Below are 14,049 nucleotides of genomic sequence, written 5' to 3' on the forward strand. Positions count from 1 at the left end.
CCATCGCGAGGGGCGCCAGGGTTTTGTCCACACCAGACCGCAGTTTCCTGCTTGGTAAAGGAGACAATTGCACCTGTCGGTGGACTTGGTTTCTGAGGCTACCATTCCACCCTCTTCCCAGAGTAGCATCGGCGCCTTCTCTTGGCGTTTCCATATTGAGGTTGGGTGAAATCTCTCCTTTCAAGACCCTGGCCTGTGGGAGGGGTTACGAGATGACTACCCCCTCCGCCATGCTGACTGCCTTAATGGACATAGCATGATGCCAGGGTGTTGAGTCCCAGCCCCTGGATCCCACAGCGCCAGGCTGTGCCTGTGGAGAACCAAGAGACTTGCTGCTTAGTTGAAACTCACCTGCCTTGGGAGGTGGCAATCTGGGGAAACCTTGCACCCCGGGCGGGGAGTACCCTAGCAGGGGGCCTGGCACAAGACAGGGCCAGGGTCCTATAGGCCAGCCCCTCACCCTCTGAGCTAAGCAAGGTTCATGTTCTTCTTTGGCCAGAGGTTTTGACTAGACACAAGCCACTGTCTTGCCCTCAGCTTGGACACGCTGGGCAGGGAGCCTTAGGCCCCTGTGTTTTCTTTCCGCAGTGGACCACAGTGCTCAGGGCAGGATCCAGGCTCCTAGGGTTGCAACTTCTCTTTCTCAAAGTTTGGCGCAGAGACGGTTCAGAAGGTGGCAGAGATACTGCCTGTGGGCACCAGCCCACCCCTGGACCTCCCCGGGACCTCTTCGCCGGAACCGGCTCTCAGAAATCAGGCTAGGGGAACGTGACTTCAGGGAGGTCACAGACAGCTTTCGCCTCTTGGTTCCCCAGCTTCCTCTGTCTGCCGACCCCAAACCCCTGGCTGTGGGCGGCTCAGGCCCCTCTGCTGGCAGGGTCCCTGCTCCAACGCTGGGGCGGGGTGCCCCCGCGTGGCCATGCCTAGTACTGCAGGTCCTGGGGGAAAAAAGCAGGAGAAAGATGGGTGGGGTGAAGGTACCACCTGGGGACCGTGGACAGAGGAAATTCTGCCTCTTGGAGGGCCCTGGACAGGGCGAGATCCCCGTGACGCCCACAGACGAGCATTCTCCAGAGGGGAGGCTGCTGCGCCCTCAACCTGCTCCTGCATTAGGAAGTCCCCCACTTGGGCGGGGGGTGTCACTAAGTGGTGTGAAGCCCATGGACTTGGTTCCCCAGAGCTCGGTACAAGGCCCCTCCAAAGCTGTCCTCATGACCAGAGGCAATACAAGAGCGGGAGGTGGGGGTGGGGGGGCTCTGAAGCTGAGCTTAGAGCTCAGGCGCCTCTCGCTCCCCACCTTTGCCTTATCTGGCAAGGCATCTGACATTTAGAGGGAGGTTACTGGGTGGGGGGGGAGGGCACGATACAATCCACTGAGAATCTGGCGGGCCCCGGGCCCTAGCCAATTTTACCCGTTGATTAGTGTGGCCTTTAGATGCCCTGAGAGCAAACTGGCCACCAGAAGTGCCTCTGGACAACTCACCAACACGTTTTGTCCAGTCCCCTCTGGACGCACAGGAGAGCTTGATACCATCTTTCAAATTTGGCCAGAGAAGGCCGGAAAGTGTGGTTGGAGGTGCCCCCAGGCTCTTGAACGGCGTGTCAATTCCTTTAGTCATTCACAGCACAGAGCTTGCTGAGCTGGGGCCTGCTGACATTCGCCTAATGTGATTATGGAAGTTGTTATTGCTTGAATCGGTGCAGCCAAGGAAGGGGGCTAAAACTTCTGGGAAAATGAATCTTAATATTATCGCCCACGGTGTAGGAAAAAAATGGACTTAGGGTAATGGTGAGCTTGGTGCTGTGACTGGGGCTTGGTGGTTTCCTGTGTGGTGGAGAATGTGCATCCGTATGTGCTAGACGATTGCATCATTTACAAGAACCCTCTGCTCTAATCGCCCGGCCTCCAACCTTATCAAATTCCAAACGGAGATTTGCAAGAGTGGGCCCCCAAGGGCAGTAGTCAATGCAAGCGTGATTTAATCTGCCCTTAGTGCCTAGAACCCAAGCCTGAGCCAGATGGAGACCCCAGGAACAGACTGAGAAATCTTTACTTAGAAACTGGAGAGTCCCTTTCAAAGAGAGCCCACTGTCAGGCCCAAGGCACTGCTGATTCAGAACCCCAAGTTCCAGACATGCTTCTCCTCTCCTCCTCTCCACAGTGCCCCGCCACGGTGTCTACCTCAGAATGGAGCATTTTAGCCAAATTAACCCACTCTAAGCTTGTTTTTTTAAGGCCCTGGTGCCATAGTGAGTTGGCATTGGGCTGCTAACCGTAAGGTCAGCAGTTTGAAACCACTAGGCACTCCACGGGAGAAAGACGAGGCTTTCTACTCCCGCAAAGAGTTACAGTCTTGGAAACCCACAAGGAGCAGTTCTACTCTGTCCTGTGGGGTCACGATGAATAGGAATCGCTTCGATGACTTTTTGACTTTTAACCTAGCGTTTGACTGCCTAGGTTGTCACTGTCATTATGCCGATTCTGACTCATAGCAACCATGTGAGACGGAGCAGACGGGCCCCTATGGGTCTCTGAAACTATAGATCTTTATGGGAGTAGAAAGCCTCCCCTTTCCCCACCAGAGAATCTGGTGGTGTCGAACTGCTGGCTTTGCAGTTATGAACTACCTCCACAGGCTCACGCAATTCATGCATTCGGTTGCTAACTAAAGGGGTGGAACCGCTGATCTACCCAGAGTCACCTCAGAAGAAAGGACTTGCAATCTACTTCCGGGTCACTGACAACACTGAGCAGCACAATTGGACACCAGCACTCGTGGCTCACCAAGCATCAGGGCAAGTGCAATGACAACTGGTCTCACTGGTGGTGCTGGGCTGCTAACCACAAGGGTGGTGGTTCAAACCCACCAGCTGTAACGCGGGAGAAAGACCAGACGGTCTGTTCCTGGTCAAGATGGGCAGTCTTGGGAACGACCGAGCAGTTCGCTTCTGTCCTAAAGTGTTAGTAGGATTTCAAATAGATTCAAATGCCTTGGGTTTGGTGTTCGCTTTAACCCAGCTGTGGAGGACTTGGAAAGCCAGCCTGGACGACAAGGAGCAGGCTCCTCCCCTTGGTAGCACAGTAGGTTTGTAGTGCTCCTGGGCAGCCCACCTGCTCTTTGTTAAGGAGCCGGGCAGGGAGGACGTGCTCTGGACCCACACTGCCAGATGGAACCACAAAGCCACCTACAGAAGCACCTTTTATTCTTTCGGAGGCCACGTTTCACATGGTAGAAAGAAGTAGTCAAACGAGTGGTAGAAATGGTAGAAAGACGTTGTGCAATGAATTTGAATGATACGTCTTAGGTAGCCCAACATGAAACCATTTATTTGAGAACGTAATCAACACAAAACTCACGAGCGAGGGATTTAACCTTTTTACACTGGAATCCGGTGTGGGTTTTCTACATCCTCTGCTGTTGCTGTTGAGTGCCCTCTGACCTGATGCATCACGAACAATGATGCTTAAATCCCGGGACACCTCCATGGGGACCGAGCCCCAGTTGTCTGTTGTGACATTCCACTTCATTGGCCTGCGTCCTGTGGGCCCTCTATTTTAGCAACGGCAGTGAACTCTGGGGACAGGTGTAGCCTGACATCTCATTGACTTGTGGCCACCACAAGGCCAGAGCGGATCTAATACCCTGCGTTGGAGCTAAAGGCACGACTGTACACCCTTCTTGCTACGCCAGGACGCCAGGTCCTTCAAACCATAACTGGGTCCAAACAGCTATAAATATGGGGGGTGTAGGACTTAAGAGACACAGGAGACTGAGCTTGCTGGGGGGCCTAGGACACTTTCACTGTAGGAGTGGCCACCTGAGAAAAAGAGAAGGCTGATGCTGGGCTCCTGTCTTACCAGAGAACTGTTTCATGGGACCTTATGTTAGCTTTTCCAAGCAAGTGATTGGATGTCTATGTAGACAGCAGCTACACATTTCAGTGCCGTTTTCATTGAGTTGAAATAAAGTCTGAGGCCAGAAGAATGCTAGATGAAGGGGCCACTTTTCAGTTAGTAGCAGCAGCAGCAGCAGCAGCAGCAGCAGCAGCAGCAGCAGCAATGGAACGTGACGTCCTCTCTTTGCCTTGGCAACTAGGAAACTTGGAGCCAACTTGACGTTCTTTTAGACACATTTCCAAAAGCAAAAAAATAAATAAATAAAACAAAGGTGTGGTGGAGTTGGGGATTTGAACTCTGAGGTAGTTAGTTTATTGTGCCAGCCAGGCCAACAAATACATGGGGGGTTAATTGAAGGGTGGAGATAAAGGGCTCGGTGAGCCTCGCCTTTCTAGCTCTCCGGTCTCTTGCTTTCTGATGGTCAGACCAGGGTGCAGCTGCCTTAGCCAGTTCCCTGCTTCAGCTTGCAAGGCTCACTTCCTGCAAGACATCCCTGAGGAGAAGCCACACGGACCTACCCGGATGCAGCCCTGGGTGCTGGAGCAGCCGTGTGGAGACCCCTGCCAGCGCTGAGATGCTTACATGTTCACTGACTTGGCTTTTCTCCTGCAGTCAGCATCATTATGTGTGTTTTGTGAGATGGAGGAGGACTTTGTGGATTGGTGTCGGACATATGGGTTAATGTTGGACTTGTGGGTTTGGGCAGCACTGGGTTGAGATGTTTCTTAATGTGCTCTTAACCTTTATGTAAAACTCTCTCTTATACATGAGTTTCTGTGGATTTGTTTCTCTAAAGTACCGAGACTAATGCAAACCCGGTGGGGTCAAACTACCAGAAGGTTTTAACACTAAAACAACTCTCTCTGAAATACAACTTTTGTAGCTCAGTAAGTTTATTATTTTTTTTATAAAAATGTTCCTATAGTTAGAATAACAACAAAAAAAATTGTGTAAGTGCAGCCTACATATTATCAATATGCCTACAAGGCTAAAACTATTCCTTTTTAAAAAATATAAATCCTTTTATTGGGGGCTCTTACAACAATCCATACATCTACTGTATCAAGCATATGTGTACATATGTTGCCCTCATCCTTTTCAAAACATTTTCTTTCTGCTTGAGCCCTTGGTATTACTTCCTCTTTTTTCCCTACCTTCCTCACCTTCCCACTCTGGTGGACCCCTGAGAAATTATAAATTATTTTCATATCTTACACCATCTGCTGTCGGCCCCCGCCCCCCGTTTCTGTTGTTCACACTCCTAGAAGTGGGGAAGGGGTATATGTTGATTATTATAGTTGGTTCCCCATTTCTCCCCCTTCTGCCCTACCTTCCCCCTATCCTAATGGTATTGTTAATCCCATTACTGTTCCTGAGGGGTTTATCTGTCCTGGATTCTATGCGCCAAGAGCTCTTATCTGTATCCGAGTACATGCTCCAGTCTAGCTGGATTTGTAAGGTAGAACTGTGTTCATGCTGGGGGGGTGGGGGTGGGGAATGGGGAGGAAGCATTACAGAACTAGAGGAAACTTGTGTGTCCTGTCGGTGCTTTGCTGCACCCTGGCTGTCTCGTTCTTTCCTTGGGACCCTTCTACGAGAGAATGTCCAACTGTGTAAAGCTGGGCTTTGGGTCTCCATTCTATCCCCCATCATTGCATTGATACATTTGTTTCTTTTGGGTCTTCTGGTGCCTGATCCCATTGATAACTCGTGATCACACGGGCTGGTCTGTTTCTTCCATATAGGCTTTGCTGCTTTCCTGCTAAATGGCTGCTTGTTTAACTTTAAGTCTTTAAGACCCCCATACACTGTATCTTGTAATAGCCAGGCACCATCAGCTTACTTTACCACATTTGTTTATGCACCCATTTTGACTTCATTGATCCTATCGTGTTGGGAAGGTGAGCATCACAAAATGCCAGGTTATTGGAGTAAAGTGTTCTTGCATGGAGAGAGTACTTGAGTGGAGACCCAATGCCAGTCTGCTACCTTAATATTTAACATTTAAATACGTGTACATAGGCTTATATCTCTATCATAATATATTAGCATATTTACATGTGTGCCTGCTTATATTTATACCTCTATAAATGTCTTTTGCCTTACACTCTGGTTTCTCTTCAGGTCGTATAAATGTCTTTTGCCTCCTAGTTCTTTCCTCTATTTCTTTTTACTTTCCTCTTGTCCCAATATCATGTTTGACCTTCATTCGACTCTCAATCATTTCTCTGGGCTACACTGCACTTGATCAAACCCCATCAGGCATTCTACGCCCTCCCGGCCATCGATTTTAGATCTCTTATTGTTCCCTTGCCCCTAGATTTGTTGGCTCCCCCTCTCCCTTTCTCCCCCTTCCTCCTTTCCCAGGTACCCCCTGAACTGTCGGCCACGTTGTTTTCTCCTCAGGATTGGTTATCCTGCCTGTCCTATGTGGACAGACATGAGAACCAGAAAAAGTAAAAAGGGAAGAGAGAGAGAAGGCCTATAAATGGTTCCAGGTCTGCCGGTGGACCCTTCTGAAAGTTTTCCAACCAGATCTGGTGAAGTGTCATACCCAGCCCACCGATTCTGAGGTCTATTTTCAGGACTCCTCTGGGACTTCATTTGCTCCCCTTGCTGCTCTGGTGTGTGTGTGAGGGGGGTGGGAGACCGACTGAGCACACTTCCCACACTGTGTCTCCAGTGTTGTCCCTTGCAGTCCTGTGGGTCAGTGAGGGGGCTTCGTGTCTCATGGTGGGGGTGGGGCTGCCCCCTCCCCTTTGGTGGACCAGCAGTTCTCTCTCTCTGTGTGTTTGTTCCCACGTGGTCTGGGCAGACCCGCCACTCTCCCAGAGCTGTATCTTCAGTACTGTCCTCTAGAGTGCATTCTTCTGGGGAGGGGGTCGAAGTCGTTGCGACTGGGGCCACCCCGCAGACCTTTCTGTTAGTTTGCTGCTTCTGGCTGGTATGTTGCCCCCAGGTAAGAGGTCTGGTCCCTTTCTCACTTTCCTGTGGAGACACGAACAATACCCTCCTCATGTGCGGGTTGTTGCCCTGTTTCCCCACTATCCACGTCCTCCCTTTGCTAAAACTATTCTTAATTTACTTTGGGACCTTCTAATGAGTTGGTGGCATAGTGGCTTAGGAGCTGCTAACCCGAAGGTCAGTAGTTCTCAACCACCGGTTTCTCTTGAGAAGAAAGATGAGGCTTGGTGCTCCAGTACAGATTACAGCCTGAGACGGCAGGCCGGAGAGACAGTTCTACTCAGTCCTACACAGTCCTTCTATTTCATGAAGAGAGAGTTTTGGTTTGGGGTAACTAAGTGTCCAAATGTTACCACGAGGTGGCAACATTGTGTAATAGAAAACAAAAAAAAACGATCTCAGCCCCATCAAGGCCCTTTATTCACTTCGGGGTGGGGGTGGAGGGCAGTGGGGGTGGGGCCTGTCGTCCATGACAATTCGTGTGTTACAGACTAGCACTGTGTTCCATAGGAGTTTCTTGACTTCCATTCCCAGGCCTTCCTTCATGGCCCGGCTGAGTAGATTGGAAGTGCCAACCTTTAGATTCATCATCAAATGCAAACAATTTGCTCTCCCCAAGGGACCTTAAATACGGAGTCATTTGGATAAGGGAAGGGCTGTGAAAACTAACTGAAATGACATGTAACTCGAGACATGGTCACAGGGTGACGCGTCAGTGGATGGCCTCCTAGCTGGACAATTTGGGCTTAACTTCTGCTGTGCCACTGAATAGCTGAGAGCTACCAAGCAGGTTAGGGCCCTTGGAGCTCAGCTCCCTGTCTGTACACTGGAGCTCTGAGCGTCTGCTTCATAGGGTTGTTGCGAGGAGAGTTAAATGGGGCACGTCAAGTGCTTCATCACCCAGTGGTCGGTTGGTCATCCTATGGTGACTTGTACATTCCGGTCATGCTGGAAGCTCCCCCAGCAGGGTCACCGAGCACGGATCACTTTCCATTCCATTTCCAGACTAAGACAGACTAGGAAGAAACACTTGGCCATCTTCTCCAAAAATCAGCCAACGAAAACGCTTTGGATCACAAGAGAACACTGCCTTGCTTGCTTCTTTGCTTTCAGCACGCCATCTGGAGGGGTCCATCACGGAGGGGGGCGTCGTGTTTGGTGACGCAGAGGGCCAGCAGGGGGAGGGACATCTCCACTGAGACATGTCGATGCGCTCAAATCTACCACTGACTCTGAGGAGCTGCCAGGACCAGTTGGGATTTGGTCTCTTGTGCATGAAACTGCCAGGTGTCACTGAGACATGTTGTCAGGGCCATGTCAGGCCTCCAACCAGTCCCTTCAGAAGGGGACTCCAACTCTCCCCTGACCGATGATGATTCCTTTGAGGCGGAGGTCAGACGTGCCTCCCAGCTCCAATTCCTTGACCCCATTCTGACACCAGCCGTCCTCCCATGGAGCGCTATGTCTCACCTGGGTTTGACAAGTCATTGCAATGGCCACACGAACTCAGGGCAATTCGGAGAGTTTTCGGTTCATTAGGGAAGCTAACAGAATACAGAATGTTAGGGACAGAATGGAATGCAAAGCAGTAGGTTACAAAATGTCCTTTTGTCCTCTTCTCAGGTATGTTTCTCTCTGGTTCTTGGCCTCTCATCCACATGGTCCCTTAGCCTTTGCCTTTTTTTCTCCTTGGCCAGAAAGTGTGCTGCTCCTCGGCTCTGTCTCAGGGTCTCAACGAGGCTCCTCTTCTCTGTCTTATGATCTTGGTGCGGCAGCCTCTGCGGCCTCTGCCACTTCAGGCAGGGATGTAGCACATGTCTCGCTGGTTTCTGTTCTCTTGATAGTCATGGGATTCTCTCTGCCTGCTTCTGAGATCACTCACTCACATACCCAGCCGAATGGTAAAAGTGACTAATGCTGGCTTATACCCCTTATTCCCATGAGCAAGAGCTCAGTGGGTCCTTTGGTTCAAGTTACAAAGCTATGGTTAGAAGAGTCATAGTAAGTCATTTCACTTCACCGCGGTCTTAGTGGACTCAACGGCAGCTATTTCTCTCTACCTATTTGTCCCCCACTAGCTGCCTATTGTGTATCACCTGTCTATCATCAGCAAGAGGAAGTCCACAGGTATTGTGTAACATTCACGTTTTGTTTTGTTAAACAAAAACGCCAAGACGGGAAGTCATTTTTTTCTCAGCAGATCCTGCACTAGTCTAAAACCCTCACCCTCCGTCTATACTGGGGGCAGTGATGGCTCTCTGGTACAATTCTTACCTTCACACGGGCAGCCTGGAGCAGGACAAAGCAACATTTCCCTGTTGTGCCTGGGGTCCTCACGAACCAGGGCCCACCTGATGGCAGCTAACAGCAATCACAAGTCACCATATAATGAAAAGATCAGAGGGAAGCTGGCCTGTGTGTTGCTGATACTGAATCGGGACTTCCAGATTAAGGCAGACCGTGAAAAAGGGCCTGGCGATGAGTTTCCCAACATTGGACAATGAAAGCCCAATGCATCACCATCATGGTCTGATGTGCAACCAATTGGGGGGATGGAGCAGAATCAGGCAACGATTCCGGCTATCGCGCCTGGTGTCCCCATGAACCAGGGACAACTTGATGGCAGGTAGCAGCAGTCACAAGTCGCCATATCAAGAAAAGATCAGAGGGAAGCTGACGCAATCGCCTGGCTTGGAGGAAGAGGATTGAAAATGAGGTGTGTTTGGTCTTCCTTCCTGCCTTCAGGCAGCAGAGCTTTCAGAGCAGCTCCTCACTCCCACCTTACCCGGCCCCAAGCTCTCACCTCCACACAGTGGCCCTGGCCCATTCGCTTATCTGCATTCCAGGCTCTCCTGCCTCTTAAGCCAGCCGGAAGCTGGCCACGGAGCACACACCGTGCTGACACCTTTTCTCTACTATTCTCCGTGTCCCATCTGATCTTCAGGTGCGCGGAGGTGTCAGGAAGGAATGGTTACACATGCGGCTTCTGGAGAAGCCAGGGGGAAATGTCCACTGTCCAGAACGGAGAAAGTAATCATCAGTGGTTGAATAATTGTATGTGAAGTGGGAAGCTATTGGTAAAATTTGGGCAATTGGCCAGCATCTATAGAAAATGAAATATGAACGGCAAGAGGAAAATAGTTGCCGTGGGAAGAATCTTCTCTGTGCAAAATAAGTGAATGCATATTTGGACTTTAGCAAGGTCTCACGCAAGGATTTCTTGCCCTTCTTTATAACACTCAGATCTGCTCCTGGCCTTAGGAGAGGAAGCTCTGACCAGACCTTGTGGTGTTGAGCACTGTCCCTCTTACCTAAGACCAGAGTGGAAAAGGTCGTGTTAACGAAACCACACATACATGGTACCACTGAAAGTGGGAACCTCCCTCCTTGGGTCAAGATAAGAATTGGGTGCACTGTTCGTCAGCATCTCTAAGGCTCAGAGATAGGAAACCGCAGGGTATTCGCTGAACAAACCAAAGGAACTTTCACGTCTGTACCCAAAGGATGGCGGGAAAAGCCTGGGATGCATGCCTCCTCTGGTGACCAGCCTTACTAAGTGATGGATTAAAAATGTTCACAGCTGCCTGATTCATTCCTGCATGTTAGGCACACACTTAGAGGTCCTGCCCCATGGCAAAAGGTCCTAATGCAGTGAACGCAGGTAGGACGGACCATGCTATGACGTGCGTGTGGCACCCTCACTTGGGAAGGTGCATGTGGAGCTGGTGTTGGACAGAAAACACTGCATTGAGGAGGGTGTGTGCGTTAAGAGCATCCCTGTGGGTCAAGGTTGCACGTCATGCAAGCAGACCATTCCAGTGTGGGAAAAATAAAAGTTTCCAGTGAGGGCAGACTTATCTATTGTGTGTACTGTGTTTCCAAGTCTTAACTCTAATGGAGAAGGGACTGGGGAAGACGGTGAAACACATTTGATGTCTTCCTTTGCAACTGTGAGCTAATAAGACAATTTTAAAGAATTTAAAGAAAATCTTAAATTGAAATTCCCAGTTCTATCCTTTCTGATCCTGAAGGGGTCATCTGTCCTGTATTCCCTGTGTTTCCAGTTCCTATCTGTACCAGTGTACATCCTCTGGTCTAGCCAGATTTGCAAGGTAGAATTGGGATCATGATAGTGGGGGGAGGAAGCATTTAAGAACTAGAAGAAAGTTGTATGTGGGTTCCATGAAGGTTTATCAAGTAGGTCATCATGAGACATTTGACAACTTACCCAACCTCCCATTGTTTTGCCCTGTTCCCATCACTCCCCTTGCCTCCAACTCCTTCTTGCTAGTATTGTTTTCCACCTCACGCAAATGACACCTACCCTGGTGGCGGAGGGGGGTTACGGTCTGGGCTGCTAATACAAGGTTAGTAGTTCAAACTCACCAGGCCCTCTGTGGAGAAAAGATGCTGTTTGCTCCCATGGAAATGGACAGCCTCAGAAGCCCAAAGGGGCAGTTCTATGTTACACGGGGTCTCTGTGCGTCAGAATGGACTCGATCGCCTATCTGTCTGTGTACCCTCCCCCTCCTGGCCTTCCTTCCCTGCCCCTGGGAAGTCTGTTTCCTTTAGTGTGAAAACACTGTCTTGATTTATTTTAATTAACAGTGGTCTTACACAATATTTGTCCTTTTAATTCCACTTGGCATTATTCATCTTTTTTTTCTTTTAATTACGAGCTTTATAGTTCTGGATTTTATGTTTAGGTCTTTTGTGTTTTGTTTTGTTTCAAGGGGATCTCCAGTGGCCTACAGATGGGCTTTGGGTCTCCACTCCGCACTCCCCCCATCATTCACTATGGTAAGATGTTTTGTTCTGATGATTGTGTTTAGGTCTTTAATCTATCTTGAGCTCATTATTCTTTATGAAGTGAAGAATGGGTCTTGTTTCATAATATCAGTTTTCAGGTCAAGCAGACCTGCCACTAGCTATGCCTTTGGATAAATGACTTAATATTTTCTAATAAATCATCCATTGACTGAAGGGTGTGGACAGAGACCACTTTCGAACTCATCACCGATGTCCCTCAGTGGCCAGGGTTACAATGGCCGACGTGTTGCTTCTCTGGAAAAAGTGCTGACACGCAGGGAATCCAGGTGCAGGTAACCCTGGGGCGGGGTGGGGGCAGTGCAGGTAGATTACAGTGGGTAGGCCAGGAAGGACAGCTCTAATGGGGACTGGCTGGCTCAGCTGGGTATTGCTTGGCTTTCTTGGATCAGCTCTCATGAACACTGAGAGTCTGTGATGGCTGATTCTGTTGAGCACTGCTGGCTTGGATGGGTCTTGGTCCATGGGTTGACAAGGGTGAGCAGTGGAGAGGCTGGAGAAGAGGGCAGTGCTGCCTGTGGAGCCCCCAAGCCCTCGTGGTTTTCTTGTCTTTTGTGTCTCCTTTGAAAATCTCCTCTTTAAGAACGTGTCAATGGTGCCCGGCTATCAAAAGATATAGCGTCTGGGGTCTTAAAGGCTTGAAGATAAGCAAGTGGCCATCTAGCTGAGAAGCAACAAAGCCCACGTGGAAAAAGCACACCAGCTTGTGTGACCAAGAGGTGTCGAAGGGATCAGGTATCAGGCATCAAAGAACAAAAAAATCATATCATTGTGAATGAGGGGGAGTGCAGAGTGGAGACACAAAGCCCATCTGTAGGCAACTGGGCATCCCCTTATAGAAGGATTTTGGGGAGGAGACAAGCCAGTCATGGTGCAGGGTAATTAAAATAAAAAAAAGATGAAACATACAACTTTCTTCTAGTTCTTAAATGCTTCCTCCCCCCACTATCATGATCCCAATTCTACCTTGCAAATCTGGCTAGACCAGAGGATGTACACTGGTACAGATAGGAACTGGAAACACAGGGAATACAGGATAGATGATCCCTTCAGGATCAGTGCTGAGAGTGGCGATACCCAGAGGGTGGAGGGATGGTGGGGTAAAAATGGGGAACTGATCAGAAGGATGTACATATAACCTCCTCCCTGGGGGATGGACAACAGAAAAGTGGGTGAAGGGAGACATCAGACAGTGTAAGATATGACAAAATAATAATTTATAAATTATCAAGGGTTCATGAGGGAGGGGGGAGCAGGGAGGGAGGGGGAAAATGAGGAGCTGCTATCAAGGACTCAAGTAGACTCATTTTGAGGATGATGCCAACAAATGGACCTATGTGCTTGACACAATGGATGGATGGATGGATTGTGATAAGAATTGTACAAGCCCCCAATAATATGATTTATAAAAAAAAAAAGGAATGTGTCGAGTGGCTTCCCATGATAAAGACAGCTACACAAAACAAAACAATTCGGCATTTGGGCAGGTCATTGAGAGCATTAGGCATTTGTGTGTTTTGGTGTGTTCTATGTGAGTCACAGGACTCCAGCACTTAGGTTCAGGAGACAGAGAGGCCATTGTGCGGAGAGCTGTCTGCCCTGTGGCTTACAAGGACCATTCCTCGTCTGGGTACACAAAGCTCCTGGAGAAACTGCATATTCTCCATTGCAATGAATGCCTTTCTTTGCAGCTGTGAGCTAATAAGGGCATTCTAAAGAACTGAAATCTCCCTAGTTCTCCCCCTTGTCCTGTCCCTCCCAGCTTCTCTCGCTGGGGGAGGAAAGGGCATTTTAAAGCACCTGGTCACTCCTAAGGGTGTAGGCCTCTCCTGACTTTTCATTGATGGCCAGAGGGTGTTCCCAGTTGGGTGGGGGTGGGAGGGGGGGCAGCCTGGGAGAGGACGACCACCCTAAGTCAATGTGGTGAGGCTCACCACCTGGGCAACTCTCAAGTACTCTGTGAACACGCGATGTTGAGGCAGCCTAGCAAAAGAAACTCCGTGTTTTGTTAGCTAAGTGACTTAGCCGTTCCTCCCTCCCATCTCAGAAAGGTGACTGCTAGTTGACCTGCCCCTTCTCCCTCCTCTTCTGGGAAAGTCTCTGCTGGTGATTAATTTTAGACTGTACTCCCATGTTCCCAGGCTCAGGACACTAAAATTAGTTTAGACTATTCAATATATCGTTTGATTATTTTTCAATACTGTTCCGTCTGATGTTGTCATCTGAATGGTGTAGTTAATCTTGTCATGCCAACCAGGATGTTACCATCAATTTTTTTGTTTGTTTTCAGGTCGGTTAATTTTTTTAAACTTTAATTATTTATTTTATAAATCATTTTATTGGAGGCTCAGTTACAATCA

The sequence above is a fragment of the Echinops telfairi genome, unplaced genomic scaffold (genome assembly GCF_000313985.2).
Source record: "Echinops telfairi isolate 266 unplaced genomic scaffold, ASM31398v2 ScPeMD7_2010;HRSCAF=2546, whole genome shotgun sequence".
Lineage (NCBI taxonomy): Eukaryota > Metazoa > Chordata > Mammalia > Afrosoricida > Tenrecidae > Echinops > Echinops telfairi.